We start from the raw sequence: 13457 nt of genomic DNA, 5'->3' as shown, positions 1-13457 counted from the left end.
AACTTTTATAAAGCTATGAATTATGTGTTTCATAAAATGGCATAGCCTTATCATAGATAGAATTATTACACAAGTCTTCCTCTTTATTCCCTCTTAATGATCCCACTTGGTTCGCTTTTAATCACACTACCCTTTTTGAGCGATTTCTAGAACTCTTTGAACCACCGGGTAATCTATGTGAATTCATATTTAGCGATGTGTAAGGATTTGCCGAGTTTCAAGGACTAGGTGGGTATTTTCACAGATATGTAGATGAAAAACTAGAAGGCCTAGAACATTTCCAAGCATGATAACAATCTTCTAATTGTGATTTATAATCTGAGACTTGGGAACTTCCCTGGAACTTGTAGATAAAACAAAGTTAAAATCTAGTTACTGCTACATATACTAATCTTCATTGTACATGTTCAAACTTTTCAATTAAAATGGAACCATGACGGCTGATGCTGGATTTCAAATGAGATTTGAAAATTTCTTATTTTCAAATTCAAAATCAATAAAATAATTGACTCAACTATGTTCTTCATGTATTGTGTACTTTGTTGATATAGTTTTAGTAGAGATGGTGCGCAAAAATTGGCAACTTCAAGGTCAGGTCTTGTTCGTTACTTATTTGACCGGCTAGCTACAATGGTAAATGAAATTTTCGCGTTCTTCATTTCTACAAAGGTATGGATAAATATCCCTTCTTCTGATCACCGATTAAATGATTACAGTCACCAATTACTCGTAGATCATCATTATGAAAATATACTCAATTTTTCTTACAAAAATTAAAAAAGAACTTTTGATTCATGGTAGGTATGTAAAATGGCTATCTTTGTCGAAAGGAACCTCTCACCTAATACTCAAAATTAAAATGTGTACGGTCTCTGTTCCACCTATCCTGTTTCAAGGTTTTGCTCCAGTCTGTTGAATGTCTACCACTTGATGTACAAAGATATCTACTATGCTCAGTTGTGAACAGATTCCTTCAGCATTTAATACAGAATATAGTGTACATTATCTAACATATCTATTTATAGCTATCTATTGACCAGCTTCTGACCTTGAATTACAGCATGATAACATATTATTATATAGATAAGGGCCTCCACCAATTCCCTTCTCATGTAAGGTAGATATTATAGCTATGTATAATTATGTAGGTTAAGCGACCGACTCACCTTAGCTAATAGATTGCAGTTTGAATAATACTGGGTGACCTTTCCACATTGGAACAGATAATCCCAGTGACAAACCTGCCAACTGTTCCGATTTAAATCAACTGCTCCTTATGCCGACATACGTGTAGATACTAACTGTACTATTATTTCAATAGTGTAGGTAGGTACATTTTCCTTTCGGGAAATTGACCCCTGCTCCATTCAGTATTTATTTCTATTTCTCGAAAGCGAAAGGAAAATACGTACACATGTTTATTGATGATGTAGTGTAGCTGGTCAGGGAATTCTTAGTTTAGTACTCAAATTTTGTTTACCTACCCCAATGATACCTACCACACCTTTTGACTAGTACATAATATCAGTTTCCCTCGTACATAATACCCATTGTATAAGCGCTTCAGCTGAATATCTAGCACATCCACTAGGAAATCTAGTAGCCTCCGAGTGGGTATGACACTAGGCTTGCACGCAGGAGGTCCGGGTTCGATTCCCGGCGGAGCCGAAGTTTTTTTATGATTAAATTTTGAGAGTCTTGGTAATGAGTTAGTGAATAAAGTTAATCCTCGTCAAAAACCTAACTCCAAACATTATTACGAACGTAGCTGTTTTTACATCATTTTTGCTATGCTTCTTTGAAAAGTGGCCTAGAGAGGAAGCATCGATATCTTTTATAATCTTTGCATTTTCCTTTTTGTCTTCTGATAAGCCAAGTTAAGGAAAATACACCCTATGCAACGTGGACAATACTAATAAGCTTGTGGTAGGATTACGCTTACACTTTATGAGTTGGATCACAAATCACAACTGACACATTCCCCCTACATTATGTTTTGAGTGTGCGCCTCACAATAGATATAAGGTAGGTTGTAGAAGAAGTTATACCTACATAATGATCCAATCTTGGCAAGGATACAAATTTATTCCAGAATGACTTACATACGTACCTGACGTTCGTCCCATGGCGGTGGGGGGGCGGGAGGGAGAGAGAGAGATAGGAAGGTGCAGGTACCTACACAATATGTTTTAGGAGATGGTGCGCAAAAATTGGCAACTTCAAGGTCAGGTCTTGTTCGTTACTTATTTGACCGGCTAGCTACAATGGTAAATGAATTTTTCGCGTTCTTCATTTCTACAAAGGTTTGGATAAATATCCCTTCTTCTGATCACCGATTAAATGATTACAGTCACCAATTACTCGTAGATCATCATTATGAGAATATTCTTCACCCTTTTTTACTGTGGATTTGGCATAAGCCGCATAAACCTAATGTATTCTATTGTATTGATGCGGTGTTTCCATACAACCCGTCCAGCTATTACGTATAGATAGGGTAGATTACAATACAAAGATTAGAAAAAGAAACATAATCCTATTGTATTAGAATAATGAAATGTTTATGCAATTGTGATTACAAGGTACACTGGTAACAAGATGATGCCATGACAAATAAAAAGTAAAAAACATCCTTACATAATTCCACTGTGATTGTCAATCAAACAGGTTTTATGTCAATTTTATTTCCTCAGATCGGTTTGTTTTTATTTATTTATTTTTTTCGCAAAATTAGGTTAAGGTGGTTTAGAATTTGGAAGTGTCACTTAACGGAAATATTGACACAGGTATTATAGCAGGAAGTACTGTCTACTTGGGATACGTTTCGTTCTTGTGAGAACTCATCAGCTAGACATAATTATGTACGGTTAGTCTTCATAAGTTGGCTAAATCAGACGTTACTTTCTTGATATTTCTGCTAAGAACATTCAATCGATCTGCTTTTTTCCATGTATTCCGTCCAAGTGATTGATGGGCACAGCTGTTGAATTTTTTTCGAACTTTCGAAAATGGGTCCATGTTGAACTGACCATACTGATTTAGTGAAAAAAATGAAAAGATTGATTAAGATAAATAAATTCATTATAAAAGTCTACGGGGTGCACTCAGCCTCGTGAGGACAATTGAGTAGCTACTTTAATCAAGTAGCGACCAGTGGCGGCATTACCAGAGTAAAAAGAAAAATTTATTACAGATATAAATAGTAAGAGGCTCTTAGTAATGCTGTGATATCCACAAAAATTGTGAAGAAACTCTCAGCTTCACCACAAATAAATCATAATTTAGATTTTAGATTAGATTAGAAAATCTATAAATAGTGGAGACGCCAAAAAACACAATAATCTTAGATGAAGTGAGTTCTGAGTTTAAAATTAATGATTTTGCATTTAGTTCATTCATAATTTACATGGTTCGTAGATCGATTTCTTTTTCTTCTCTCTCTCTCTCTCTTCATCCACTTCTTTGGCTTGTGGTTGCAGGATTTCTCAGTGGAAAATTTTGGATAAATGATGTAAACTTTTTCTAGGATAGAATACCCTAATTATCCACTCTACGGTTTGAGCTGTCATGACGTCATCAGCTACACAATGATTGTCTTCTTGAACTTGTCATCTTTGTTTTCTTAGTTCTTTCGAAAAGGTTTTAACTAGTAGTTCTGTGAACTGTAGACCTCACTCAGATTCTTTTGCCCAAGCTGAGAAGAAGGTACGAATGAATGTTACATATTCACATGTATTAAATTAGAACAGAAGGAGTACGTCTTACGTAATAAAAAGGACAGAGAACAGGTTTTATTTACAATCACTCAAAAGATTTAAAGAATGTTTGACCTTTTCACCAAGAATTAGGGTCTTTGGAAAAAAAAAGATTTTTCTTTTTAGGAAAAACACAAGGGTATATAAGGGTCATAAATACGGTAATTCATATATTGCCATCTTCAAAAGTTTGAGACCAAAATTGGACCTGGGACACCAAATTTCAAGGATCGACGTGTCTTGATTCAAGGAACTCAAAATTTAAAGTTCATCAAAATCGGACCAGGCAAACGCGAGTTATAGCGGAACAAATAAACACACAAACATCTAAACCCAATGCAAAATGGTCGAGTTAAAACATAGACCTTCACTTCGTTCGGTCAATAATCTCGTAGTGTCTTGAGTTAGACTTTGACAAGAATTGTGGTGCATAGCTCATATAGAATTAGCGACATTCTACACCCGCCACCCTGTAGATTCTGTGAGATGTCTAGTTGATCTTGAAATGCATCCTCAAGTCAGAACTTTGAGCTTGGCCACCAGAGGTTAATAACTTGTCTTTGTCAATACCATCACAACTTTACCAAAGTTATGTAAAGTCTTATCAGTTGTGTTGCGGTCCCGTGATAGTCAAACTGATAAAGGTAAATATTATCTGTGCTGGTGATGGTGAAAAATATAACGGTGATTTTGTTTCGTGAATTTCGTGATATTTTCAGTGAGCTCACACAAAATAACCATCTTTCGACTCTGCATCTTTTATATTTAACGATTTCAACGTGAATGTGATTTACGAATCCCAATAGAACGTAGCAATCTAAAGTTGAATCAGAGGAAGTTCCAACAATTATTTTCGACATTCATAGATTAAATCATTGTGAAAATTCAAGCCCGAGCTCAATTAATCAAACAACAAAGCTGTCTCTAAATCATTTTGAATCAGAGGAAGTTCCAACAATTATTTTCGACATTCATAGATTAAATCATTGTGAAAATTCAAGCCCGAGCTCAATTAATCAAACAGCAAAGCTGTCTCTAAATCATTCAAAAGTTATACCCCTCGATTGTTGTCTTAGGTGTGTCGAATTACATTATTCAACCAAAATTCTCAACACAAACACACAAGATTTCAAAAAAGTGCCTACTGTTTTTATTCGGCTCGTGCAATTCCAAGTAACTGCACAAATTTTACTCGTGGAAATACAAGTAGGTAAAGAATAAATCATTTAGGTACTTGCAGGTAACCATTATAATACCTACCTACGTATGTACGAGTGTATAAGGTGTAGGTAGGTATTAACTTTATGAAATCATTGTCAAATAGGTTCTAATCACTTCCATATTCCTCTATTTCATTCCTGTAAGCCTCAGCTTCTTCTGTTCTCAGTTTGTCCGTGTTCCATTTTCTCGCTACTCTCTAGTTATACCCCTCGATTGTTGTCTTAGGTGTGTCGAATTACATTATTCAACCAAAATTCTCAACACAAACACACAAGATTTCAAAAAAAGTGCCAACTCTTTTTATTCTGCTCGTGCAATTCCAAGTAACTGCACAAATTTTACTCGTGGAAATACAAGTAGGTACCTAAAGAATAAATCATTTAGGTACTTGCAGGTAACCATTATAATATCTACCTACGTATGTCCGAGTGTAAGGTGTAGGTAAGTATTAACTTTATGAAATCATTGTCAAATAGGTTCACAGCCATGTTTTAGATACGTTAAGGTGTGTACACACCTTCACACTGCCGCAGATTTTCACACAACACAAATGCTTTGACCTCAGCTAGCAATGTAAAGCTGTATCCACACGTAGACGATGCGTGACTAGTCGACCGTCGATCGATGTCGACTCAAACTATGTGTGGACAAAGCTTTATATTTCAACCTACAGAGTTTTGTCGTAGCTTTGCCGCGAGGGTGTTCGTCAGTTCGTGGTATATTCTGCCACAAAATTCTCGCGTTACGCTGATCTGCCTTTAAAAGTTAGAGAAAAATTTTCAATGGTAAAAGAATCCCTTGTAAAATAGCTAATTACAATATAAAATACATATCTACATAGTTCCTTAACTAGGTATACCTAATTATTTAGCCGACTAGCCATGTAATCGCTTCATTATCCAATTCCCAATGATCATCCAATTATACCTAGTTATAAGCTTATGATATCAATAAATTACAATTTAATTTACATTTCTGCTATTTATTCGTACATAAGTGCATAGAACGTACTTGTACTTACAATAATTATTTTATATACATACCTAATACATTAAAGAGCTTGTAATTTGTGGTTAATAATGATTAGGTATTTATACAAAACTTGGAAAAGCGACTTGATCTTGAAACCATAGCAGCGCATTTATTAACATTTTAATTTTCTTCTATTTTTCACGATTTAATATTTAATTATGGGAATCAGCTATCATGATTCCGCATGTAGGTATGTATCTGATTTGATTGACTGCCAGTCTGAATCGGTTATCGCCTCTAAAAGTTCTAAAGTTCAAAGTGGTAAAGTTCGAAAAAACTCAGTAAATATCTATAGCAGAAAGACTGAAGACTTCAAGTAAATAAAGGTAAATGAATTTTCGAGTACATAAGTTGAATTGGTATGTGAACAGGAGACAATTGATTCAACGAAGTGAAGTCTATATAAGTTTCAACTCACCCTATGACCTTTAACTATGATTGTATCCAGTCCAGTCTTTTTCTTATTTTATAAATAAAATAATTCTACTAACAAAGAGGTGCTGCTCTAACAAAGTGTTTACAGACTCTAAATGCAAAATCATAGGACATAATAATCTTTCTGTTAGAAAACCACTTGGGACATTTTCAAGGGTTAAGTAGGTATTAAGTTCTTATATTGATAGATTCTGACGTGACTTTTTGAAGATTCATCTTGAAAAGAAGAACACAAATAGCGGTTACTCTTCACAGTTGGGGGAGGGGTTTTTTTTATTGTTTATTCATACAGACATGTTTCACCATTGCTGGTATCATCAGTGTAAAAAAATTGCACATAAGAAAAAGAAAAAAGCTTCAAAAAAGGAACAAGCTTTTTTTCTTTTTCTTATGTGCAATTTTTTACACTGATGATGCCAGCAATGGTGAAACATGTCTGTATAAATAAACAATAAAAAACCCCTCCCCCAACTGTGAAGAGTAAAAGCTATTTGTGTTCTTCTCATTAGGTTCTTGTGCTTTTTTGCTTACAGCAAGTTGACATTGTCATTCCGCCAAGATGATTCTCAGGGGTGGAGCTGGTTTCATTACATGTATTGTGTTAGCTGTACAACTCTACTACATATTGGCTGCTATACGTAAGTACCAACATGAACTCAGCATTTGTTTACCGGTTTTATTGAAAACTGCGTAGGTACAGACCTAAGTCGTATTATGGGACAGCGCTGTGGCATATTTGGATGTACAAACGTTACATTTCATTTTGTCGCAGTTTTGCCGCTGGATTGTGGTATATTCTGCCACAGTGCGTAGGTCTGTACGCATCTTAACTTTGTAGGATTCTCAGAAATGACTCATAGGGGGCACTTATCACATGGGAGTTATTGTTGCTAAGGTTATTGGTGAGTTCATGCCGAATATTCCCTGGAATTCAAAATCTTCTTCAATTATGATCACGAGTGTAAGGCGGGATGCAAACTTGATAGCAACTTAACAACTAGTCATTAGCGCGTACACAGTTGGTTTCGACAGTTGATTTATAAACTTGTGTAGAATTGTAATTTTAATTGAACTGACTTCTGACTAGAATGACGATAATACTTCTGACTAGAATGACTATATAATCTATTTATTTTGTTACACGTGGCTCTGTCGGTCTGCAGCGTCCAAATTGTCCAAAATCAATACTCTGCGATTACCTAGCTTTGCCTTGATGTACTACAAAGCGTCCTGAAAAGGCAGGACATGCTGTTCCAAACGAAGCACGGTGACTCATTTAGATACCGACCACTCACAACGTTTCTTAACTTCAGTGACCCTCCGGGAGGTGACAAGTACAGGCATTATTATTAAACAATTGGATCAAACTTTATTTACAAAATAAATATATACAAATGGTAACATAAATTAAGGTACAAAATAAAGTTTGATCAAGGGTGGGGTAATGCCTATGGCATTGGGTTAATGCCTATGGCATTCTCTACCAATGTGCATTTTGGCATTCAACGTGCTCTAGTCGCTTGTCACTTTTACGAAAATAAGTGCTGAACGGCCAATGAAATGCAAGTTCAAGACAATCACGTGTAAGATTCGTGCTCTAGTCGCTTGTCACTTTTACGAAAATAAGTGCTGAACGGCCAATGAAATGCAAGTTCAAGACAATCACGTGTAAGATTTAAGACTACCCAAAGTACATAGGTAGTTTATAAAAGTCACTAATGAACTTCTAACTAAAGGAAATAGCCATGCAATCCCGTCATTATCCATCTAACAATTATGATGTCACTGCTTGAGAAGTCCATTATTATTTTCTGCAAATTGGCAATGAAGTGATTTGGCGTTGTTCTCACTGTATTATTCTGTATTGTAACCATTAGCTGTCAAACTATTTTGACTTGGCAGGGCGTAGCGCTCCTTAATAACATCAAAAGCAAGGATCTTCTGCAAGCAAGAGCTTTACCAAAAGAGTTATCGTGCTTTTACTTCAGTCAGTGAGTCAATGAATCAGTGAGTCAGTCGTAAAATAAGCGATTTTCAAACCGTTTTTTCTACCCCTTCCGGTAAAGCTAGAACTTCGGAATCTCGCAGGTATAATAAGGAAGTATAGGTTAACATATGGTCCAAATTTGGTGAGATTATATTGAAAATTGACGGAGTTATGATAGGGGTGAAAATGCGTCGAAATGTTTCGTGTAATATACACACTGGCGTGCTCAGGCCGGAACTTGGCCTGGCGTTCACCATTGAAAAGTTTATTTGAAACAAAGGATGCTACTGGATCTATTGCAAATTTGTAGTGTAGGGATGTTTCAAAAGCCTTTTATTTTTTTTTATTTTATTTTATATTTATTTATTTTTTTTATTCTCATATATCGTACTCAGGATGATCCCATGTTACAGTACATATGTCACATTCATATCCAAGTGAATCAATCTCAACATTATGTGTGAGATCTTCGGAACATGAGAATACTTCATTTAATTTTCATCATGATGGTTTTGTTTTTGTCAATAAATCGTGCGCCGATGATGTGTCAGGTTTTGGCACACTACTCAACTTCTCCAGTGTCATGGACGCACCACCCATCCTTGACCTCTCCCGAGTCAATGTTGCTTCACTCTTGTGTTCGGTAAGACACAAGATGTGGTTTACAAAACATTTGGTTCCTTCTGGTCTTTTTTCATTGAACGGTTGGTCCGATTCTCATGCAAACATGGAATTCTTAATTGTGTTGGGCATATTTAAATGCCTGTCACAAATATCGTTCCCCGATTATTATACACCTAAATAAATTTTATGACCTGACCTAGACTCGAACCACCAACCTCCAGATCCAAAGTCCACCGCGTTAACAACTGCACCACTGAGACTGGTAAATTTGTAAACAAGTTTGCCACATAAAGGAAATCTGGTGATTAAATGTTGGGTAGATCGGGCCTTAGGGACTCCCTTTTTGAGCGATTTCTAGAACTCTTTGAACCACCGGAGAAAAATTTTCAATGGTAAAAGAATCCCTTGTAAAATAGCTAATTACAATATAAAATACATATCTACATAGTTCCTTAACTAGGTACCTAATTATTTAGCCGGCTAGCCATGTAATCGCTTCATTATCCAATTCCCAATGATCATCCAATTATACTTATAAGCTTATGATATCAATAAATTACAATTTAATTTACATTTCTGCTATTTATTCGTACATAAGTGCATAGAACGTACTTGTACTTACAATAATTATTTTATATACATACCTAATACATTAAAGAGCTTGTAATTTGTGGTTAATAATGATTAGGTATTTATACAAAACTTGGAAAAGCGACTTGATCTTGAAACCATAGCAGCGCATTTATTAACATTTTAATTTTCTTCTATTTTTCACGATTTAATATTTAATTATGGGAATCAGCTATCATGATTCCGCATGTAGGTATGTATCTGATTTGATTGACTGCCAGTCTGAATCGGTTATCGCCTCTAAAAGTTCTAAAGTTCAAAGTGGTAAAGTTCGAAAAAACTCAGTAAATATCTATAGCAGAAAGACTGAAGACTTCAAGTAAATAAAGGTAAATGAATTTTCGAGTACATAAGTTGAATTGGTATGTGAACAGGAGACAATTGATTCAACGAAGTGAAGTCTATATAAGTTTCAACTCACCCTATGACCTTTAACTATGATTGTATCCAGTCCAGTCTTTTTCTTATTTTATAAATAAAATAATTCTACTAACAAAGAGGTGCTGCTCTAACAAAGTGTTTACAGACTCTAAATGCAAAATCATAGGACATAATAATCTTTCTGTTAGAAAACCACTTGGGACATTTTCAAGGGTTAAGTAGGTATTAAGTTCTTATATTGATAGATTCTGACGTGACTTTTTGAAGATTCATCTTGAAAAGAAGAACACAAATAGCGGTTACTCTTCACAGTTGGGGGAGGGGTTTTTTTTATTGTTTATTCATACAGACATGTTTCACCATTGCTGGTATCATCAGTGTAAAAAAATTGCACATAAGAAAAAGAAAAAAGCTTCAAAAAAGGAACAAGCTTTTTTTCTTTTTCTTATGTGCAATTTTTTAGACTGATGATGCCAGCAATGGTGAAACATGTCTGTATAAATAAACAATAAAAAACCCCTCCCCCAACTGTGAAGAGTAAAAGCTATTTGTGTTCTTCTCATTAGGTTCTTGTGCTTTTTTGCTTACAGCAAGTTGACATTGTCATTCCGCCTACTATTCGACTGAAGAGAGGTACTCAGGCAGCTCAGCTCGATGCTAACATGACTGGAATAGCTGTGTATGGGTGTAGCTCCTTCCGCATAGATGAACTCAGGTATAAAGCTGAAAACACTACGCTGTCATCCTACGTATAGCTCAATGGACCTGGCACTCAATGGCGTCAGATCAATCTGTTCGTTTTCGTCCGAATACATTTTTTAGATATTTTCTTCACACGTGGTCCCACGTCACGTCAGCGTTGAGTGTTTCCAGCTTGACACTCTTGACAAAATGCTTCTATGTTTAACTAAACAGAGTAAGGTTCAAATTTTCACCGGACAATTTTACAATTTGTTTGTCTCTTCCACAGCACTCCTAAATGATTAACACTTCATTTCAGTATGAAGGTATGTATTGGATCAATGCAAAATAATAATTGATTCGTTGGAATAGTGAAGCTGTTTGCTCCACCATAATTTTTAAAAGGTTACGTCCAATTTCGTAAAAAATTGAAAACATGTTTACGTATAAAGGAGACTTCGGACCAATCATTAATAAGATTTAAAATTATTATCTTCTTGCTTTCAGAACGGATCTTGTGAACAACGTTTTCAACTTCAAATTAACCCTTCCCAAGCTACGGTTCAGCGGCAAATATTCTTTTACGAAGTCGTCTATAAAAAACTGCAAGAACAGCGAAATGTTGGAATATTTGAGTGGGAGATAGTGTATTAAGTGTATAGGTAGTAAGTACTTATTAGGTACCTAAAGATACATAGTTCATAGTAGATGTGTAGGTACTTAAGACCTAGAGATAGGTAATGTCTAAGACCATCTCCTAATTAGCTTTACCTATCATGATTTGGTTATTTGGTCAAATCGAAAGAAGATCAACTCTGGATCTGCAGTGGATTTTTCGTCTGCACTATTCTAATTCAATATTAGTTAGTGGATGTGCCAGAATTTCAATAGAAACATAGTAATCACTAGGTCGCTATAGTTTGATTCCCGCCCGAGGTGGATTTTATCCTAATCGGATTTTTCGTCTGCACTATTCTAATTCAATATTAGTTAGTGGATGTGCCAGAATTTCAATAGAAACATAGTAATCACTAGGTCGCTAGTTTGATTCCCGCCCGAGGTGGATTTTATCCTAATTAGATAAGGTTCGTTCTCGGAACGTCTGGCTTTCTCCTATTGTGCATTACTTCTCTCTTCGCTTTCGGGACAATGAGACACCAGCAGTTAGCTACAGTTCCCTCTTTTACCTCTAAAAGATGATTTGCCAAAAGTCACGTAAATAATAATAAACAAAATATTTCCTCCGCTACTTATTTGACACTTCTTCTAGCTTCACCTTGTTTAGACTGCTGGGGTAAAGGGACTTTTTAGTCTCATTCGAGCAGGATAAACAAGGTATATTCTATTCTATTCTATTCTATAACCAGTTCATGTCAACTTTGCCAGATATACCATTTACGAGTATACCATCAGATCCCCTTAGATTTCAGCTTTATTTCAAGACTTAGATTTCAGCTTTAGTCAGCTCCCGTGGCACAGTGGTCACTGCGCTCGCCTTGCACGCGGGAGACCCGGGTTCGATTCCCGGCGGGGTCAAGAAATTTGTATCATCCAAATGATTGATTCCGTGACTGGCTGTTGCGGGGCCCACTCAGCCTCGTGAGGAAAATGAGCAGCTATGACATATAAATGCGCATAGCGACCGGTGCCAGCATGGTAGGTAAGTAAACTTTGGATTTTAGGATTATTGAGATATTGGGAAAATCCTACAATGCTGCAGTGAGCATCAAAGTTGTGACATATACACAAAGAAACTGTATTTACATTACATTTACATTTATTTCAAGACCAAAACCATTAAAATTGGCCGCTTGTTTCATCCGGAAGATGTCCACTTTTAGTACTGGACTACTCATTTCCATTTCCATACTCAATGATGCTCTATCCAGACTCACAGTTGGTACCTATCCCTGAGTACACCCAGTAACTCCGGCGTTGATCATAATGAACACCTGTATCCATTTTCGAATAATTTTTGGTTCTTCCAACACTCTCCCTCCCTCTGGGCCGGGGTTGTATTTCTCTATTAATGTGTCCATAATATATAACGACGTAACACATGTAGATTATGTGATTCTCCTCCTCCTCCTCCACCTTCTCCTCTTTCTCTTCCTCTTCCTTTTTCTCCTCCATGTCCTGCATCTTCTCCTTCACCTCCGTTTCCTCTTCTTCCTCATCTAGCTTTCTCGTCCTTCATCTTCTTCTCCTTTTCCTTCTCCTCCTCCTCCTCCTCCTAATTCTCCTTCTCCTCCTCCTCCTTCTCCTCCTCCTCCTTCTCCTCCTCCTCTCCTCCAACCAGCTACTCGTGAAGAGGTAGGGATGGTTCAGGAAAAACTTTTAGTATCTTCGGAGATCATAATTTAGCTTAATTAATCGTTTCAATCTTCCTCCTCCATTCCTGGGAGGGGGTAGGTTCTCTACCTATACTCTCCTAGTTGAGGGGTGGGGGTAGCTTCCCCTCCTACTCTCCTGGATGGGGTAGCTTCCGAATTGACGTTAATTACCTATAACTTGCCAACTTGCCATGAAGATGTGACTATTAATTTGGTCTGTGCATGGGGGAACATGTTGTGAAGACTGTTCCAAATGTGTTCCATGGAGTTATGTGCTTTGCTGTGTTTCATATTCCGCTGTTCCCCGAGTGTGGTTGTAGTATTTCATTTTCAAAGTTCCTGCTCCGTTTGGTGACGCATGTTAACGTGTGTTGTTCT

General features: G+C 36.4%; 1 non-coding gene across 1 annotated transcript; it reads left to right on the top strand.

Moving 5' to 3' along the window:
• The first annotated feature begins 12210 nt into the window (after positions 1-12210).
• Trnaa-ugc lies at positions 12211-12282 on the top strand. Its single transcript has one exon. It is a non-coding gene; the product is annotated as a tRNA-Ala (tRNA).
• The last annotated feature ends 1175 nt before the right edge of the window (positions 12283-13457 follow it).

This window comes from Diaphorina citri, unplaced genomic scaffold, assembly GCF_000475195.1.
Source record: "Diaphorina citri unplaced genomic scaffold, Diaci psyllid genome assembly version 1.1 scaffold560, whole genome shotgun sequence".
In the NCBI taxonomy this organism is placed as follows: Eukaryota; Metazoa; Arthropoda; class Insecta; order Hemiptera; family Psyllidae; genus Diaphorina; species Diaphorina citri.
The sequence above is the reverse complement of the archived record's forward strand: the minus strand, read 5'-3'. Positions and strand labels throughout refer to the sequence as shown.